The following is a 20,798-nucleotide window of genomic DNA, read 5'->3' as shown; positions in this document are numbered from 1 at the left end:
AAAATAGAGGGAATCATGTAGAGGTCACTGTGAGAATTAAATGAAATGAGAATGTAGTATGTATGCAGCAAATGATGATCATTGTTGATATTCAGTTGTGTCTGATTTTCTGTAGCTTGCTGGTCATTTCTTTTTCCTTATATGTGCCTACCTATAATCTTTCACAAATTTTCCAAATTCTGGTATCATTGAGCCTCAAACTTTATTTTTCTGCTGTCTTCCCAATTTGCAAAGAGCTTTCACAAACATCATCTCAGTTGAAAAAAAAAAAAAAAAAAAAAAAAAAAACATCATCTCAGTTGAATTGAAACTATGCAACCACACAAGGCAGATAGGTCTTCATAGAAGATAGATCCATAATCCAGAAAGGACTTAAGTAGGAATTTCCTCAAGGCCTGTCAACCTGTTTGGGTGCTCTTTCCTGATACCTCATGGATCAATACATTGTCACACATCTCACTTTTTTAAATAAATGTTTATCTTTTTCATTATGTGTTAAATGAGGGGGTTGAAGTTGAGGATCACATAGTGTTTATGCCACCTCTGACAATCTATGAACTTAAACAACAGGTTCAAGTGAGCTGAGTTCATGTAAATAAGTAGACAACTGGCAAAGGAAATCATCTTTAGGATAGACCAGGTGAAAGAAAAGTCAGAACCACATGTAGCTGAAACTCAGAAACCTTCAAGGACACTGTGCAATGCTGCTGGCATGACTTTTTGACACTGTTCTTTACAATTAGTGACAGCAAATGACTTCTGCCTTCACAGTCTACCATTAAGACTGGCTTTTCTAATCTGATTCTGGTCAACACTTCCTTTCTAATTCTATCCATCATTGTCTACTATATAGGATATTTTGTTTCAATCCTGGATTGGCTCCCACTCCTCACCTGTTCCCAGAGACAGCAAAACCCTAAAACTATCCACAAATTTCTGAGAACTCCGTGTTGAGCTTTGTTTTCCTAGCCTCTGGAAACTCACTTAAACAAAATTCAGAATCAGAGTTCCACTATTTTCAAGGATTTCCTAAGTTTCCTTTATTTCCAACTATTTCCCAGTATGGATTCATTTGTACAACCCCAGAATAATTGTGTTGAGATCTCCTAATCAATCATTCTTGGACAGACTACAGCTATCACCAAGTTTGAATATCTACAGAGATACAAACTTCCCACTTGAGAGAATACAGTGCCTTTATTGAGTCTTCAGTTTTATTGTATTCTCTGATTAGAAAGATTGCTAAAAGTGGATAAGGGGTTCCACCTACAAATGATAAAAACAGAAAACAAAAATCTGATTGCTATCCCTCTACAGGGATTCAAGAACCATGGATCAGAGAATACAACTGTAAGAGTTTTGTAAAATTTCTAGAACCTTTGTAACTTTCCTGCTATTGCTATTTTTGTTATTACCATCTGTTTCCCCATAGTGATTAGCACTAACCTTCCTAAAATAAAAAGGGTCTGTGTGCTTATCTTCAGGACATTAGGAAAGAAGAAAGCAGAAATATATAGCTTCTTACTCTGCAGGCAGGCTTGCAAAGATAAAGACTCAAAGAGGTAGAGGGATATTAACAATTTTTAGATTTTTAGAGAGGAAAGAGGGCCAAGTCCTTGAGATCTACAGAAATGGAAGGAAAAAAAAAATACTATCAAGTAGGGCCCAAGAGGAGACCTAGGACTAGATAGAAAAAAGCCCTTTGTGTGATTTCCTCAAAATTTATATGGAAATGCAAAGAAAGTTTTGTGATCTTATACCCCCTGACTTATTACAAATTTCCAGTAATCAAGAGTAAAGTGAGAAAGAAAACATTTGCAAACCATATATGTGATAAAATATTTTTATCCAGAATTTAGAAATAACAATTCCCAAATCTCGATAATGGGGAACCAATGCCTCACAAAAAATAAATAAATAAATAAATAAATAAATAAATAAATAAATAAATAATAAGCACATAGAAAAGTGCTCAGGCCATTTAAAACAATGAAATACACCTATTAGAATGTCTAAAATTAAAATACTGATCATTCCAAATATTGATGAGACTGTAGTGAAAATGGAATGCTCATATGCTACTGATGGTAATGTAAAATGACATGATTACTTTGGAAAAACAACTTAGTTTCCTATAATGGTAAATGTGTATCTATCCTATGTTTTATCTCGTTTGCTCCCAAAAGCTTATCCAAGTGAAATAAAAATATGTTCATAAAAATACTTATATACAAATGTTCCTAACAGCTTTATTAAGTAAAAACTGGAAACTAACCAAATATCCACGGACAGGTGCATGGATAAACAAATGTGGTATAAACATACAATGGAACACTGCTTAGGATAAAGAGGGATAAACAATTGATATGTGAAAAAAATATGGATGAGTCTCTTATAGTAGTTATTTTGAGAAAAAGAAAACAAAAGGACATACTTCATGATTCTATTTTATAAAATCTCAAAAGTCCACACTAATCAGTAGTAACAGTAAGCGATGGGCCCCAGGGGATGGGGATGGTAGGGCAGGATACAAAGGAGAGACTGCAAAAGAGAGCAGAGAACTTTCAGTATGATGGGTATACTCATTATCTAGATTTCAATGATGATCTCACTCTTATTTGTCAAATGTTGTCATATCCTACACTTTATTTATAGTTTACTTATATAACTCTAAGTATAACCATAATTGAATAAAGTTATTAAAAAGTATCAGATGGCTTGCTTAGACTGAGAGAGAATAGCAAAATGCCCAGAAACTGCATGTTATTTTCTCCAAGTTATAGTGTTCCAATACTATTGTCCCTGTAACCAGTTGGTACAGCTTTAAGGAAAATAACTATGGCTACTCTAAAACTATAACCATAGAAGGAACTCAAAAAACCTTTCTATTTCCTTTTGGAATTTACCCCAAAACGACAAAATTGGAAACAAATTCTATCTTCAGTAAAACTCAGATGTTCATAACCCTGAGCCAACAGTCATATAGTGGCTCAGAACAAAACCCTTGGGGGCCAACTTACTTAAATTCAAAATCTAGCCCTGCCATATAGTAGCTATGTAATTGGGCAAATGACTTTGTGCTCAGTTTCCTGGTTTGTAAAGTGAGAATAATAGTTTTACCTCACAGGATTATTTGCAGAGTAAGCCCTATATAGTAAGCTACTATATGGCAGGGCTAGATTTTGAATTTAGGTAACTTAGGCCTGCACTAGCATACAGTAAGCAGTGCATATTGTAGGAAGATCTAGTCTAAACAAAATGTGTAATGATGAGGATAATAAAAAAAGAAGTCTATGCAGGATGGATGACTAGGGTGGTAAGCCTGAAAACACACAGGGCTTATCTGAAAGTTCCTATACTAAGAATTAGACATTTACTTACCTCCTCCCCACTCTCCTCTTGTCAGGAGATTGTTGGGTTTATTTTATAGAAAAATGAAACCAGAGAGCCTCTGGAGGCAAAGATATTAGGTTTAAATTGAGCAAGGATGAGGAGATGGTAGAGTAGGAGGATCCTGAGTTCATCTTGTGCCACAGACACACCAAACCAACAGCCATATCTATTGCTCTGAAAATGCTATGAAGATTGGCAGGACAGATCTTTTGTAGCTAGTTGCAGAGAGAGAGCCACATGAGAAAAAGGAGGGGCAGTGACACAGTTGGAGACCTAACCCTTATTAGCACAGCCAGCCATAAACAAGAGGGACATCATAAACATGGAGGAGCAAAGGGATCAGAACCCACATCAGGCAACCCTGGCCTTGGGGACCTGCATTGGGAAAACAAGTCCTCATAGTGTCTGGATTTGAAACACTGTGGGTTTAACTCTGGGAGCTTTCAAAATCAGCAGGGCTTGGGGTGCCTGGGTGGCTCAGTTGGCTGAACATCTGCCTTTGGCTCAGGTCATGATCCTGGGGTCCTGGGATTGAGTCCAGATCCCTCTCTCTCTGCCTGATGCTCTCCCTGCCTGCCAAATATATATATATATATATATATATATATATATATATATATATATTTTTTTTTTTTTAAATCCACAAGAGAGAAGAAGACAAGAAACCAAGTTCCTACCCTTAAAGAGCCAACAAGCTAAACAACTCAACCTGAGACACAGCATGGAAGCAGTAGTTTGAAAAGCACCTATGATATACTTGGAGATTTCTTGACTAATTTTATGACACTTGTCACAAAAGCTAATTGCAGACAGCTAGACTAAGTGCTGGCTCTAACCACCACTAAACCCATGGTGGCTACAGCCAGGTTTCTCAATAGTACCAGAAGCAAACACTGCCTAGTGCACCTGTGGCAGATCAAGCAGTTCATTCAGCTAGCTCAGTCACAATAGGAGGGTGCACATAGCCTTCACAAAGGATGCCCCTGGAGCACCATGTTCTAGTGACCAAGAAGGATTATAATACAGGGCACCATAGGATCTCTTCGACACAAGGCCATTACTTTCAAGATCAGGAGACACAGATGATCTAATACACAGAAAGAAACAGAGTTAGATAAAATAAAGAGACAGAGGAATATGTCCAAAATAAAAGAACAAGACAAAAATCTCAAAAAAGCTAAACAAAATGGAGATCTGCAGTATGCCTGATAAAAAGTTCAGAGTAATGGCCATAAAAATACTCACTGGTCTTGAAAAAAGAATGGATGATTCAATGAGAACTTCAATAAAGAGAAAATATTTAAAAATTCAGAGTTGAATTTAATAACTGAAATACACACAACAGGAAATCAGCAGATTAGAGGATGCATAAGACCAACCTGCAAGATAAAGTAATATAAAAACAAAAAGAATAATTTAAAAAATGATAATAAGTTAAGGGACTTCTGTGACATCATCAAGCCTCATAACATCTGCATTATAGGGATCCTAGCAGGAAGGTTGGAATACTTATTTGAAGAAATGATAGCAGAAAATTTCTCTAATCTGAGTAAGGAAATATACATGCAAGTCCAGGACGTACAGAGAACCCCAAACAAGATGAGCACCATAATATTTAAATTGGCAAAAATTAATGATAGATAGTCTTAAGAGCAACAAGAGAAAAGAAGAGAGCCACATACAAAGGAAACCCCATAAAGCTATCAGCTGATTTTTTTAGTAGAAAATTTGCAAGCCAGAAGGCATGGCATGATATAATCGAAGAATACTCTATTGAATCAAGTTAATATTTAGAATTGGAGGAAAGCTAAAGAGGTTCTCAAACAAAAGTTAAAGGAGTTTGTTACCACTAAACCAGGTTTAAAAGAAATGTTAAAAGGACTTCTTTCATTGGAAAAAAATTAAAAAGGCCATAACAGGAAGAAAGTAATAAAAAGAAAAATTGCACTGGTAAAAGCAAGTGTATATTAAAGGTAGTAGACTAATCACTTACAAATCCAGTGTGGAGATTAAAACATAGAAGTAGCAAAATAAATTGTATCTACAAAAATCGTCAAGGGATGCACAAAAGATGAAAAATATGCTATCATCTACATAAAACATGGAGGGGGGAGTAAAATTTTGGTGCTTTTATGATGTGTTGAGACTCAAGTGACTATCAACTACATATAGCTTGCTATACACATAAGATAATGAAGAAAAAGGAATCCAAGCATAGCACTGAAGAAAGTAGTAAAATAAATTGTATCTACAAAAATCGTCAAGGGATGCACAAAAGATGAAAAATATGGTATCATCTACATAAAACATGGAGGGGGGAGTAAAATTTTAGTGCTTTTATGATGTGTTGAGACTCAAGTGACTATCAACTACATATAGCTTGCTATACACATAAGATAATGAACACCATGGTAAAGAAAAAGGAATCCAAGCATAGCACTGAAGAAAGCCATCAAACTGGGGACCTAGAAAGAGAAAAAGAAAAAAACTACAAAAACAATCAGAAAATAATAAATGGTCTAAATGCTCCAATCAAAGGCATATTATGACTCAATGGATAAGAAAATAAAACAAGATCCACCTATATGCTCCCTGCAGAGAGTCACTTAAGACCTAAAGACACAGACTAAAAATGAAGGGATGGCAAAAGATATTCCATGCAAGTGGAACAAGAACAGCAGCAACAAATCCAGGCTACTAATACTAATCAGACAAAACAGACTTTTAAAAAAGACTGTAGCATGAAGCAGCATATGTAGAAATCAAGAAAATAATCCCATGTGCAATTGCACCGAAAATAATAAGAAACCTAGGATTAAACCTAACCAAAGTCGTGAAAGAACAGTAGTCTGAAAACTATAAAACACTAATGAAAAAAATTGAAGACAACACAAAGAAATTGAAAGATATCCCAGGCTTACGGATTGGAAGAATAAATATTATTCAAATGTTGCTATTACCCAAAGCTATCTTTTATATTATCATTTAATGCAATCCTTATGAAAATACCAATAGCATTTTTCACAGAGCTAGAACACACAATCCTAAAATGTGTGTGGAACCACAAAAGAAAGACCCTGAGTAATCAAAATCATCTTAATATAGGGGGAAAAAAAAGCTGGAGGTATTACCACCCCAGATTTCAAGACATATTACAAAGCTACAGTAATCAAAACAGTATGGTTCTGGCACAAAAATAGACACACAGATCAATGGAACAGGATAGAAAGCTGAGAAATAAACCCACACTTTTATGGTCAATTAATCTATGACAAAGGAGGTAAGAATATACAATGGAGGAAAAACTTTCTTTAATGTGTGGTATTGGGAAAATTAGACAACTACATGCAGAAGAATGAAATCACACACAAAAATAAACTGAAAATGAATAAAGACCTAAATATGAAATCTGAAACCATAAATAACATGGGTGATCATCTCTTGGACATTGACCTTAGAAACCCATGTATGGATATGTCTCCTCAGGCAAGGGAAACCAAAGCAAAAATAACTGTTGGGACTACATCAAAATAAAAAGGTTTGCACAGCAAAAGAAACCAACAAAACAAAAAGGCAGCCTACCGAATGTATTTAAAAACTGAGATCTTGACATTTTCAGCAACATTGTTGGATATAGAGAATATCACAAAGTGAAATGAATCAGAGAGAAAGACAAACATCATAAAATTTCACGTATATGTGGAATCTAAAACCAAAAAAAAAAAAACCCAGAAATGGCCTTAAATACAGAGAACAAACTGGTGATTGCCAGAGGGGAGGGGATTGACGAGATGGGTGAAATGAATGAAAGGGATTCAGAGGTACAAACTTCCAGTTTTAAAATAAGTAAGTCATGCGGATGAAAAGTATTGCAAAGGGAATATAGTCAATATTGTAATAACATTGTATGGTGACAGATGGTGATTATACTTATGGTGGTGAGCATTGAGTAAGGTATAAAAGTTTTGAATCACTATAGTATACATCTGAAACAAATATAACTATACTTCAATAATAAAAATAATATAAATGAAAGCAGTGTAAAAATTTGGGGGGCAAACATGTTAATCCATTCAATAAGGTATTGCAGATTTTTTTAAAGATTTATTTATCTTAGAATGAGATAGTGTGCATAAGTGGGAGAGGGACAGAGGAGGAGAATCTTCAAGCAGACTACCCCTGAGTATGGAGCCTGACAGAGTTGGGGGGGGGGGGCTTGATCTCATCACACACGAGATCACGACCTGAGCTGAAAACCAAGAGTTGGACACTTAATCCACTAAGCCATCCAAGTGCCCCTCAATAAGGTACTGAGGCTTTAAAAACTCTTGTTATTGTCACCCACGCATGCCCACAATTTTTTAGCCTTGGTTTCACTTTGAGTATTTTCTATGAGGTAGCATACTGAATTAAAAACAAACAAACAAAAAACATGGGCAATAATAAGCCACTGGGTTTTAACAGAGGGATGAACTAAAAGCTATTCACTAAAAAAAATGACTCTATAGGCCCTTTCCCACTGTTCTAGAATACCTACCATGCAACCAAGCATACATTACATAGGACAGAGAGAAGGAAACCATTCTCCAGAGAAAATGAACCATGCAAATGATAAAATATTTGGGCATATCTAATGATAAGCCAGTGGCCATTAAACTTTCTTACAAATGACATCCAGCAGAGGCAAGTCCACATGCACACAGACCTTGCAAACTGATTTTTGGTGTCCCTTCCTAAAAGAATAATAGCTAGACAAAAATTACCAGATATTTGAGAAAAGTCTTTATTATAAAGGAGAGACCCATGCAAACAGATGAAAAAGAAAATACAGAGGATGCAGAAACCAGAACAAGCCTTTGAAAATAACACAATCACGTATCAAAAACCATAAACTATAAAAATTAGAGAGGAAAAAAAAGAGCTTTTTGAATTTAAAGGCATAATTGCTGTCTTGGGTTGGGCACCCCCATACCAGAGTCCAAGATGGAAAATCCCGTTCAAGTGATAGATTAAGGCGGAGTTTTTAGGAGAGAGCAGAAAAGCAGGGTAGGACAGGACACAAAATCTACTCAAGACCCTGGTCTCAATTGGAGACTTACTTCCATCTGGTCCCAGACTAAACCTAAAATACACATTGTGCCACTGAATCAATCCCACTTTGAAGCAAGGGTCCAGCCTTTTTACCCCCATATCAGTCAGTTGTTGTCTGAGCCTGGAGAGGTAGGTGCATTACCATCAGAAGAGGCATCTCCTAACGGGCCAGGACAGATTTCTAGAAAAGGGATGCTGTGACTTATTAGCCCACACCCCCAGCAACTAGAGGGTAGCTACAATGGCTGGTAAGAAGCATACTACCTGAATGCACCCATCTTATTCATTTTCATTAGGCAGTGTAATTCCATCATTTCCTAGTAACTCTTAGTACTTTTACTTTCTTCTTGCTCAAACACTGCAAATAACAACTTTTTGAAATGATCTAAGGTTTTTTTTTTTTTTTTGGCTATTCTGACTTTTAGCTTTTGAAAAATTTAAACAAATAACAGCAAGACTTACTTGCAATGAACTTTCAACAAATATATGCCGACTCTTAGGCTAACACCTGGCATCAGCCTCCTTTCACTTCTATTTTTATAGTTTGTATTACATAACCACGGAAGTTTCATTTAAATCTTCTTCTGCTTTCATTATATTAATAGAAGTTCTAGAAAACATGGTGAGCAAAGAATTATCAAAGAAATTATACTAGAAAATTTTCTAAAGTGAAAGGCATACAACTCCAGATTAAAAGTACCCACTGAGTGCCCCGTGCAATGAATGAAAAAAGGACTCACAGAAAGGCACATCCTGAAATCTTGGAACACCAGGGATGAAGAAAAGGTTTTAAAGGTTTTGAGACAGAAATCCAGGGCTATTTTTATAGTCCTTTTTATACTATTTGACTTCTTTAAACTACCAGTCATAAAGGTGTAACACAGTATCTGCAATTCCAAGAAACCTTCTATTCCACAAAACTCATCACTAAAAATAATAAGGCTCCTGGAGAACAAGGTGATTAAGGAAGACTACTCAAAACTAGGGGAATTTGTTAATCAAAGCACAAAAAACACTAATATAAATTCTAATAAAAATGCACAAGCATTTTCAAAGTTAGTGATGGGGTATAGGACAGCAGGTTGTGAAATGAGCAAAATATTCAATGAAAAACCAGAATCCAAGGTGTCTATCTGAGAAGTAGAGGGCCACATCAAGCCGTGGCAGAGGTGATGGGATGTTTCATCTTTAAACTTTTTCATTATGTCATACTTAAGTCCACAGAATTTTTTAAAAGATTTATTTATTTATTTATTCATGAGACACACAAGCAGAGAGAGAAGCAGGCTCCTTGCAGGGAGCCCGATATGGGACTTGATCCCAGGACTCCAGGATCACACCCTGAGCCGAAGGCAGGCTGTAAACCACTGAGCCACCCAGGTGTCCCAAGTTCACAGAATTTTAGTGAAGAGAGAATCTTATAGATCTATTCAATTTACTAGTCCGGAGAGCACTTCGTGTCATGAGAATGTAGAATCAGGCATACTGAGTCATATCAGGTGGTGCCACACTCACCCACTTAGAAGATCCAATCCCGGTCCTCCTCATACATCTAAAGTAATCTCCTTTAAATGATTATGCTAAATGAGTACAGAAATAAAAGATTAGAAGCATGGGTTTGCTCTACATTAGCTACATTCTCCTTCTCCAGACAGTTGACCTCAACCAGAGATAAGTCCCCTCCCCCAAGAGAACATATTTCATTGTTGCAACTAGTGAGGGAAGTGAGCAGGTGGAGGGAGAGGTATTACTGGTATCTAGTGGGGAAAAGCCAAGGATCCTAAAGCGCAAAGCACATTCTCACAAAGAATTATCCCACCCAAAGCATCATTACTGCAAAGATTGAGAAATCCTGCCCCAGGATAATAAAACCCTTGCCTTATCTCCATAACCAGACCCTTAACACAGGATTAGGGCTAGAAATTGCAGAGGAGCTCTTCTTTAAAAGTGAAGACATCGGGATCCCTGGGTGGCGCAGTGGTTTGGCACCTGCCTTTGGCCCAGGGCGCGATCCTGGAGACCCAGGATCGAATCCCACATCAGGCTCCCGGTGCATGGAGCCTGCTTCTCCCTCTGCCTATGTCTCTGCCTCTCTCTCTTTCTCTCTCTGTGACTATCATAAATAAATAAAAAAAAAAATTAAAAGTGAAGACATCTATAAGTGAAATATGATGCCTGCTGAACAGCAAGCATGCTTTCCCTGGAAATTTTCACACAGAAGTCAAACGATGATATTGCAGGGCTGTTGGGAAGCGATCTCCACCTTGGAAGAAATGTAAAATATTTAGGGTTTCTTGCAACATGGAACTCTCATGAAACAGAGGTGAGATAGGAAGCCCTAAAAGGCAACTTGAACTGAGTCATGTGCAGTAAGGTTCCTCTTGGATCCATTAGCAACAAATTATTAGAAAACACTGTCCCGAGGGAAAACCATATATGCTCACAGGATGACAAGATAAGTTTGATTATTTCCCTTGGGACGGAATGTTTGCTACCCCATCCTATATCAACTGTGCACAGTCTTCACTCTCTTTCTCCAGGAAAAAAAAAAAAAGTATTTTTCCCATTCAGGGCCTTTAATTAAAGATGTATAGAAAGAAATTGGATAGAAGGAGTAAAACAAAAAGGAGGGGAAATTACAATTTTTAAAGTTCCTTTGATTAAGACTATACATGGTAACTACAGCCCCCTACAGAAATATATTGAAACAGGAGGGGCAGAGAGACCTTTTATGATTCAGACATTACTTACCAATGGCTTTGATTTTTTTTTCTAACTTTTTCTTATTTGTGAAAGACCTCTTTGGAAGGAAGTAAGACCATGAATGGGACAGCAAACATTTACAATTTTTAATTTTAATTTACAATTAAGCTGAGTAATATTTTTATCTTAGTTTAAGAGTATAAATTGTATTGTCTTGCATTAACTCATGTTTATTTCACTATAGGATTCTTTTTCATATTTTGTTACCTCCCAGTGTTCTGTCTTGGATATATGCATAAGCTTTTAATATTGAATATTGCATGGGTGTGTGTGTGTGTGTGTGTGTGTGTGTGTGTTGCCTAATAGTGTTTGTTAAGAAATAATTCCATTGGAACCATTTCCCTAAGTGAACTTAGCTTTGCTAACAGATACCACCTGCTAGGTTCAGTAACAGCTCTTCCTGATGCTTAATGACAATTTCTTTTAATTCAACATTTTTAATGAAAAATAATATAGGAGTTAAAATTGGGATAAGACTACATTGGTACCATAATTGGCATCAAACCTACCAATTAAACATTATATGAATTAAAGTTTTATGTGTTTTTAATTGTACTTTCAGTAAGTGAAGAGTACAGCTTGTCTATTAACTATACAATAAATTATTTAACTATTGGAGTGTGTCCTGAATTTTACAGATTTTAATTACCTGGAGAAAAATCAGAGAGGTGACAAAGGAGGAACACAGAGAAGGTATGATCAAGAGCCTATGTGCTTCTCAGTGTGAGAAAACACCTAACTACATGGTGGTTCTTGTGTAATTATAAAGTAATTAAAGTTGTGATTAGTACCGACCACAGCATAGGCATTAACAAGCCAGAAGGAAATATAACTCAAGGTTCTAGTTCATAGGCTGGTATACAGAAATAATATCCAGCTGTCTACCAATTCAAAATACTTCCTCAGCAATGGTTCACATTTGACTGAAAATAAGAAAGTAGGTTGCCTAGTTTTCATATTGCTCAATAAAAAAAAAAAAAATCCCTCTTTGGAATGCATCCCAAACCTCATGGTAATTTGCAAAGTTAAAGACAAAATAAGAGAAGAGAACATTAACCAGCTAGCTCCATCCCAAGACCTGAGAATCTCAAAGTACATTTGCAATTACTCATCTGTCCAACCTGCCTCCTACTTAGAGAGCATCTCCGATTCTGAGGCACTGAGCCAGGTACTGACTCCACATGGACATGAGGAAGATGTCAGCTGGGTTTGGTGATGATGGAGGCCACAGGTACAATTAGTTCTATTCTAAGCCATCCTCTCCTCACATTCCACTTCACTCAAAGGGCATCTCAGGGCTCAGGAATTTCTATGGAAGAAAAACTAAAAGAGAATTTGGTTCTTGTAAACCGTATCTAAGTAACCTTTATTTTTAAATCCTAGGTGTTATTTTTGATGTGATATTCATTTCACTGTGCTTGGAAAAGAGACCTTGTAATTCTTTAGACAAGCCTGACAGCTGCAGCTTTATTATGAAACGACAGTGAATCCCATATCCACTGTCATTAAAGCATACTGTGAAATGATTCAGTGGCAGGTCTTGAACAAGATGGGGAAAACATTGGCAGAAAGGGGATGATGATGATGTGGGATTTGGTGATCCCCAAACTGTTAAACTAGATAACAAGAGTACTATAATCCCCTTGATAAACTCAACTCTCTGGGTCTCCTGCTGGCTGCATTCACTTTATCAGCTGGGAACATTGCCTTAATGACATTTGTAAGGCATAATATTTTATAGACACCATGCTGTGCCTATGGGATTGTCCACATCTCATGGGAATAGACAGAGCTTTCAGAAATTAGGAAAGATGTCCACTGGGCCTGGTGCTGAGGAGGGGCACTGAAACATCAATAGAGGCCCATTCTCCTCCAGCAGTTCTCATTTTCTCATCTGCTTCTCAGGGTTGGGGGAATGGATTAGAGATAAAGCCAAGAAATTTGGAGTGGCTCCTGAAAAAGAAAAACAGGCCTTATTTAATGAGTCTGAGGGGCTCCTGGCTCAAAGGAGTAGTCTCAGTAGAATTAAGAGCCCAAATCCCCTTTACCAACCCTTTTATTGCACTGCGTTGCTTTTTTTTTTTTTTAATTTTTATTTATTTATGATAGTCACAGAGAGAAAAAGAGGCAGAGACATAGGCAGAGGGAGAAGCAGGCTCCATGCACCGGGAGCCCGACGTGGGATTCGATCCCGGGTCTCCAGGATCGCGCCCTGGGCCAAAGGCAGGCCCTAAACCGCTGCGCCACCCAGGGATCCCAGTGCGTTTCTATCATCACTTATTGTTACACCACTAGATCCTTTTCACCCTGATGTTTGATACTTCTCTCAATGATTTGACCTCATGCTCTGGCTTTTATTCTTTGGTTAGCCTTCTTAAAGAGGCTTGGTCTCACATTTCATTTAGAACTTATTTTCCTAAAATAGTATGACATAGTCCTATCTACATTAAAAAAAAAAAATCACCAATCCATCATTTCCTTCCCACACAGCTTCCTTCCTTTCTTCCTTGCACTTCCATAGAGTTTTAACAGAACATATTAATCCATTTGGAGGATGTCCAGTATTGTGTTTGGCACTATTTAGGGTTATTCTCTGGATGTTTCCTCCTTCCTCTCCTACCCATAGCATACACTACTGTGGCTTTTCTCTGTAGATCAGGACTCAGCCTCCACACCAAGTGTGGGCCACCACCTCTTTTTATATACCAAGTTTTCTTAAGACACAGCCAAGCTCATTTGTTTATCCTTTGTATGTGGCTGCTTTCATGCAGTGACCAAGTGCTTGCACAGAGATGGTATGGCCCTTAGAAGAAGACTGTGGACCTCTTTTGTAGACAAAAGGCTTTTTAGTGTTTATTTCCTTTCTTCGCTTGCCTGTTCCTTTTAGTTAAAGACCGTAAGGTTGGATAATTCAACCAGAAATATTACCAAACTAGAGATGCCAATTGATTTCATTTAACTTGACAAAAGAATGGCTTCCAATCTATTAAGAATCCCTACTGTTTCTCAAATATAACAGCATATATTGTTTCTACCTTTACCATATCCTAAAATTAAAAATTGCTTTTTAATTTATTTATTAAACCCAGCTTACCCCTACTTCCACAAGGCCTTTCTGGTTGCTTCTAATCGTTTAGACCATTTCCTCATGTCTGAGACACAATCTTCCCATCTCACTAGCTCACTTGTCTCTGCTTACTTTCTCCTGCCCTCTTCTTCCCTTACCTTTCCTTCCTCTTGTGATTTATGGCTTAGCAATATTTTTTTTATTGCTTGAGAATGCTTTGTAGGTTTCCTTTTACTCTAAGCAGCATTTGTCAATGAGGCACACATAGTACATCACCTAAGATGGATTTTGGAAAATAAAAATGTCTCCATCTTCTCCATGAATGAATACCCTATTCTAATCTTCCCTACCCTCCATGACAATTTCTATGTTTATCATTGGCTCTGAAATATCATCTCTAATGGATGCAAGATACAATCTTGAAGAGACAGTATAGAATGAGGAAGTATACAGTATTTTATTTGAAACAGTTCACAAAATTTAAAAATTCTAAGCATTCAATTAATAACTGTATTCTCAGCCTTTCTAGGAAAATCAGAAAATCTGGTACTGTAGGGATTTTCACATGGCTTCAATCAGCTAGAGCTCTCCAGCAATGTTCCCTTTAAAAGAGTCATGTGCTTTCTGATTTCTAGTTCACCAAAATTTCTGACACTCCTATTACCCTGTACTAGGCCAGCTTCATCATTTATGTTGCCTACTCATTCCCCTAAGGCATTCGGTTTGTGATTGCTGCTCTAAACCAAATAGCAAAGGGACTTGATAATTTCACTGGAAAGCTATACCCCAGAGATGGATATCATTAATTGCTTCATATAATTGGAAGTAGAGGCGGTATAATGGGAGGCAATGGCAAACTCATGGAATAATATCCCAAAAATTTTAGAGGCAGTACTAGTAAATGCTAAAGAGAGAAGTACAAAAAAAATGTGTGTGTGTGTCTGTGTGTGTGTGTGTGTGTGTGTGTGTGTGTTTTATGTTAAACCACCATGGAGCTTTGATAATCTATGTAGATAGCCAAGACCAAGCTAGGCTCTAGGTTTGATAATAGTACTTTGGAATATATGGTAAAGTGGGTGTTATGGGCTGAACTGTATTCTCCTGAAATTCAAATTTTAGTACCTCAGAACGTGATTAAATTCAGAGATAGGCCCTTTAAAAAGGTGATTAAGTTAAAATGAGGCTATTAGAATGGACCTAATCAATCTGATGTCTTAACAATGAGGAAATTTGAACACACAAGGAACACCAGGAGTATGCACGTACAAAGGGATGACCTTGTGAACAGGAAGCAAGAGAAAAGCCATAGAAAGAGGCCTCAGAAGAAACCAAACATGCTGACATCTGGATCTTGAACTTCCAGGATTCAGAACTGTGAGAAAATACATTTCCATTGTTTAAGCTACCGGGTCTGTGGTATTTTGTGAGGGCAACCCTAGCAAACTCATATAGTGGAGCTCCTACAATAGTCTCCTCCTTAGCTTTCATGAGATTTTTCTCTCTCTTCTAACTGAAAAGTGCCATCTTCACTTGTTGTCTCTCACTCTCATTCAAGCCAGTTTCATAGCCAGTGATACATTCCCCCCTCCTTGCTCTTAACCAAACCAAATGCCCGGGGCATTTTGACAGCTGACAGTGTGACTAGGATACATTGCCCAGGTTTTACTAGAATAAATCACTTTCATGCTAGTTTTCACCTTTGACTCTACTTCTCTACTTGCTCCCAAACAGGTTTGAGGAGGAATGCTTGCTCAGTCAGTGAGTTCAGAAATAAGGAACAGAGACTCATCCTCTCCAAAATCTTCCTTGAAATCCTATATAAAGCATAAAGAACTGGGGCAGCTGGGTGGCTCAGTCAGTTGAGTGTCCGACTTTTACTTCTGGTTCAAGTCGTGATCTCATGGATCATGGGATCCATATCAGGATCCCCACTCAGTGGAGAGTCTGCTTGAGATTCTCTCCATCTTCTCCTCTCCCACTAGAATAAATAAATAAATCTATAAAGAGAAAAAAGTGCTAAGAACCAAAGAGCCTCATTAATAATTAAACACTTAGTGAACTAGCTCAAAGTTTCAGGTTTCCTTTCTAGATTTCATGCTTACTGTAGGAAGCCAAGCCAAGGCATTATGTTAAACCAATGAGAACAGACTGGACCTGGGTAAAAGACAAAGAGAATGCATCCTTCAAAAAGCAAAGTTCATTTTTAGATTTCAATTCTCCTTCCACTGCTAGCATTGTGACACAGAGTTTACTATTGCCGATGGCCAGGACCTATCCTCACATCTCTGATCCTCTCTCTCAGGGAAGATTTACCCTCTGATAAAGACTGCCACAATTTGGAAACCTTCATTTCCTGAACAGAGCCTTCCAGCCACACTAAATTCATCTGGGTGAAAGAAAGTTAAGTTGATTTGCAGCATTTTGTGGATTATATCCCCCAAAATGTACAACCCAGACTAAGGGGATTTATTTGGATAAAATGAGAAAGAACCCTAAACTGTCTTTCACTTCCACCAAGCCCCAACAAACTTGCCAAGTTTACAAACGTTTATCCGTTATTTTTTGTCAATCTTTCCTCTCATTTGGTGGATGAATCTACCTCTACTTTCTCATCTGTGATGAAGCAAATACATCAGCAGTTCCAAAAGAAACTGATTAGAGTTTTTCTCACCATTTTTCTGATTAGGAAGCACAGATTGTGCACATGAATTCTAGATAAGCATCCAAACTTTTATTGGCACTGATATTGATATCTGAATTTAACCCACACTAATTAAAATGAATCTCATATTTTGTACATTTGGTATCATGCAACATAATAGTGTGCACATTTATTACGTGGAAATATCCTCATTCACCTTTCCCATATGTATGTATCTTAAAGCTATCCTTTCTTACCAACTGTTCACAGTTAAATCTTCTTCTTGCTCCCTTGCATGCATAGTACACATAATAAGATTTTGACATCTTCCGAGACAAATAGACTTTTCTGACCCTTATTATTACAAAACATTAAACAGATAATATTTAGACTTGTAAACAGCCCTCAAAGTCCTCCAATGAATATACACCAACCCTACGCAAACATCTGGCACCACCCTCTACTCATTTATACTTTTTATAATCATGAGTTAGGAACAGAGGAATTTTTGTGTAAATACTCTTAAACTCGGTAGAAACTACTATTCTGGACTGCTATTTTAATTCTTCCATTTAAGACTTATTTTCATCAAATGTGAAGTGTTACTATCAGCATCACCATTATCTATTGGTATAAATGACCCAAGATGTCCTGCATTGCATCCAGTTCTAAAAATAAAGAAATAAATCATAATTATTATGTTGACTTCCTAAAATAGTCTTGATGCTCCTCCTAAATTCTTTTAAATTAACTTGAAAACAATAAAGATAATGGATATTGATAATATCATATAAGGTATTACAATTCTTATGTCATAAGTACACTTCAATAGATATATATGACCCATGAACACAGGATGATATAAAATCAAGCTGTATATAAAGCAACAAATGTGCAAATAGAAAACATGAAGAACTGATCCATGACTTGAGATCTATTTGCTTTCTGAGATTTTCCTAGTATTGAACCATATTCCAAGGGTCTCTGCTATGTAGTTCCATTTTTCTGTTTTATAAGTACAGGAGTCACAGTGACATGCCAAAATATCAAGCAAGATATCGATGCATCATTAGAAAAAAATCACTAATGCATGAGATTTTGATATGAAGAACTTACTGATGAGGTCACATCTATTCACTTTAATGTGATATTGTGCTGTTCAACATGTGATGATGCTTCCAGTTGGCTTCCAGTTGTCTGTCTAAAGGCTAATATTGTATTCATTCAAGCTTTTTAACCTCAAGACACTTACTCCTCCAGGGGACCGAGCTGGAACCCTCTGAGCCTTAGAAGAGGAAAGCTATGGTAAAAAGAATCCTACTTGACAGATCTACACATTAGAAAATATTGTTCCTAATGTTTTAATTTTCCCTTTTCTCTCACTATTCTGACACTAAGAATCAGTCTGGCATTCAGCAGGTTTCCAACTACTTCTTAATATGAGATTAGCTTGAGGCAATGATTTCTGAACTTATCTGTTCATTGGTGATCACCTGAGGGACTTTAAAAAAAATACAGATTCCCAACCTCAGAGATTCTGATAATAGTAAGATTCAAGTTTCAGACGTTTGTATTCCTCCTTATTTATTTTGACACCTTGGTAATCTAGAAATCTTTCAAGATCCATAGAAAGGAATCCCTAATAATAGACATTTAGGATTTGACAGTCATGTAGTAGAAAATCATTTTGTATCATTTATCACTATGTATTCAATCTTATGCCTCATCCATGATTTGGCCAATGATATCTGATTATTTAGGATTTTCCTGGACCCCTTCACGCATGCATGTGTGTGTGTGTGTGTGTGTGTGTGTGTGAGAGAGAGAGAGAGAGAGAGTGAGAGAGAGAGAGAGAGAAAGAAAGAAAGAGAGAGAGAATCTTCTCAGTTGAGCTTCTTATATGAGGAAGGTGTATGCACAGATGTTAAGAGCATCAGCTCTCATTTAAGAGTTCCTGTGTTCAAATACTGATTTTGCCACTTGCCATGTCTTTAAGCCTCAGTTAAAATGGGTAACAGCAGTATCTACCCCCAAAGGATCATTGAGAAGAGTCGTTGATGTAATGGATTGTCAGAGTATCTGATATATAAGGAGCGCTCCATAAATGTAATTATAGCAATTGTATTTTAAAGACTTATTGCAATCTTCAACTTCTGATTTTCCTTTTTGTAAATCTTCATCACCTCTGATTAATGAAATGTAGAAAAGGTCTTTCCCAAGCACCCTAACTTCTTTGAGTGCAGTGTCCATTTTCTATTTCATATGTAATCTTTCTTAGAAAACCAAAGAATACTCTCCCTAGATGTCATTAGAAGATTCTCATGTCTTCTCTACCTTCTAGTAAGTTTGTGTGTACTAAATGAGAATCCCACCCCTAATGACTTCTGGTATTAAGCTTGGCCAACTGCTCCAATGAATTGTCCTTTCCTCCCAGGCTCTGGTTTCTCCTGCCTTTAATACCTGTTAGTGGAGCCACATCAACTTTTCTGATGACATTTCTCTATTTCCCGAGTCTTTCATACTAACAAATTATCACTGATTATGATACTTTCAAGACCATTGTGACCGATTTGCCAAAACTATCAAATATTTTAGTAAATGATCCACACACTTTGTCATCTTCTAGCTTCTGCTGGAACAGAACCTTCCAAGCTCTACCAGTGCTACTCAAAGTATGATGTACAGACCGTCACAGTCCACAAATTATTAGTGATCCATAAGGAGGAAGGAGGGTTGTACCAGAATATAAATCAACAATATCACTAGGCATATAGATTAATTGATGTTGTTGTTGTTGTTAGAAAATCTTTCTTGATGACATAAGCACTATGTTGATTCACATTTTGGCAAACTGGTAACAACCAATTCACAGACCAGCTCCTCGGGGAAGCATCATGTTAGAATGTGTGCCAGGTGTTAGAGCTGCAGCACGGGAAAAGACAGAAGAGACCTAATATGGCTCACGTCCTACCTGAGCTTGGAGTTGAGAAGGAAACACTAAACAAGTTAACACATTAGTACATTTCAGGAATAATAACTGTTAAGAAGAAAGTAAAATTAAAGGGATGGAGAAAATCTAGAAGGCTTCTAAAGGAGGTAACATCTAAAGGGCTGAGGCTTGAATGATATCAAGGAGCCAACCATGCAAAGAGGAGAAGAAAGAGCACTCCAGTTGGAAGAAAAAACTAATTAATATCGAGGCTTAAAATGGCAAGAACTTGGTGTGGCCCAGAACATAAAAGAATATCAGTGCCTGAATCTAAATAAAGGAAGAAGGCAATAGGAAGTGGTATCTGAATAGTAGATAGCAACTAAATCACATGAGGCTTTGAAAGCTGTGAGGTAATTTACATTTTCATCTTGTTATGATAAGAAATGACTGGAAGTCTTAAGCAGAGGAGGGCCTTGATCTGAACCAAGTTTCTGAAGTAAAGATTTGTCTTCTGCCTGAGAATACCTCACACCCCAGTTACTATGCCTTGGGTCTTATTCTTTCTACTGATTTCTACTTACTCTTTCTACTCTTCCATCCCTGTTCTTCTTATATGTATCTCTCTCATTCTTTAAAACAAAGCTCAAGCCCATCTTTTCTCACTGGTGTTTCTTAATGACTCCAATCACACCCCCCTTTTTTCTGAATTGAGGGATACTTAATTTAAAACTTGCATGCTTACATTTAGAAAGAACATTTATGCTAATCTTCAGGTCAGGATATTAGCATTTGTTTGCTTACTCAAAACACCCACCTGAAGCATTCAGTGGCTGAGAAATGAATTCCTGATCATTGTCCCTCTCTTTGCTTTTGATACTATTGCCTAAGAAAACGAGTAGTATTCAGAGCAG

General features: G+C 37.1%; 1 protein-coding gene and 1 long non-coding RNA gene across 16 annotated transcripts in view; one reads left to right on the top strand and one right to left on the bottom strand.

The window, feature by feature from the left end:
• The window catches only part of LOC144324117 (uncharacterized), a 582,294-nt gene that overhangs the window by 127,945 nt on the left and 433,551 nt on the right, over positions 1–20,798 (bottom strand). The window lies entirely within an intron of this gene.
• Positions 1–20,798, top strand: part of LOC144324121 (uncharacterized) — a 218,840-nt gene that overhangs the window by 186,235 nt on the left and 11,807 nt on the right. For all 4 annotated transcript variants that reach the window (XR_013389530.1, XR_013389528.1, XR_013389531.1 and 1 more), the window contains exons 4-5: positions 11,886–11,940; positions 12,384–12,478. This is a non-coding gene — a long non-coding RNA (uncharacterized LOC144324121). The remainder of the gene's footprint in view (positions 1–11,885; positions 11,941–12,383; positions 12,479–20,798) is intronic.

This window comes from Canis aureus, chromosome 11 (genome assembly GCF_053574225.1).
Source record: "Canis aureus isolate CA01 chromosome 11, VMU_Caureus_v.1.0, whole genome shotgun sequence".
Classification (NCBI taxonomy): domain Eukaryota; kingdom Metazoa; phylum Chordata; class Mammalia; order Carnivora; family Canidae; genus Canis; species Canis aureus.
The sequence above is the reverse complement of the archived record's forward strand: the minus strand, read 5'-3'. Positions and strand labels throughout refer to the sequence as shown.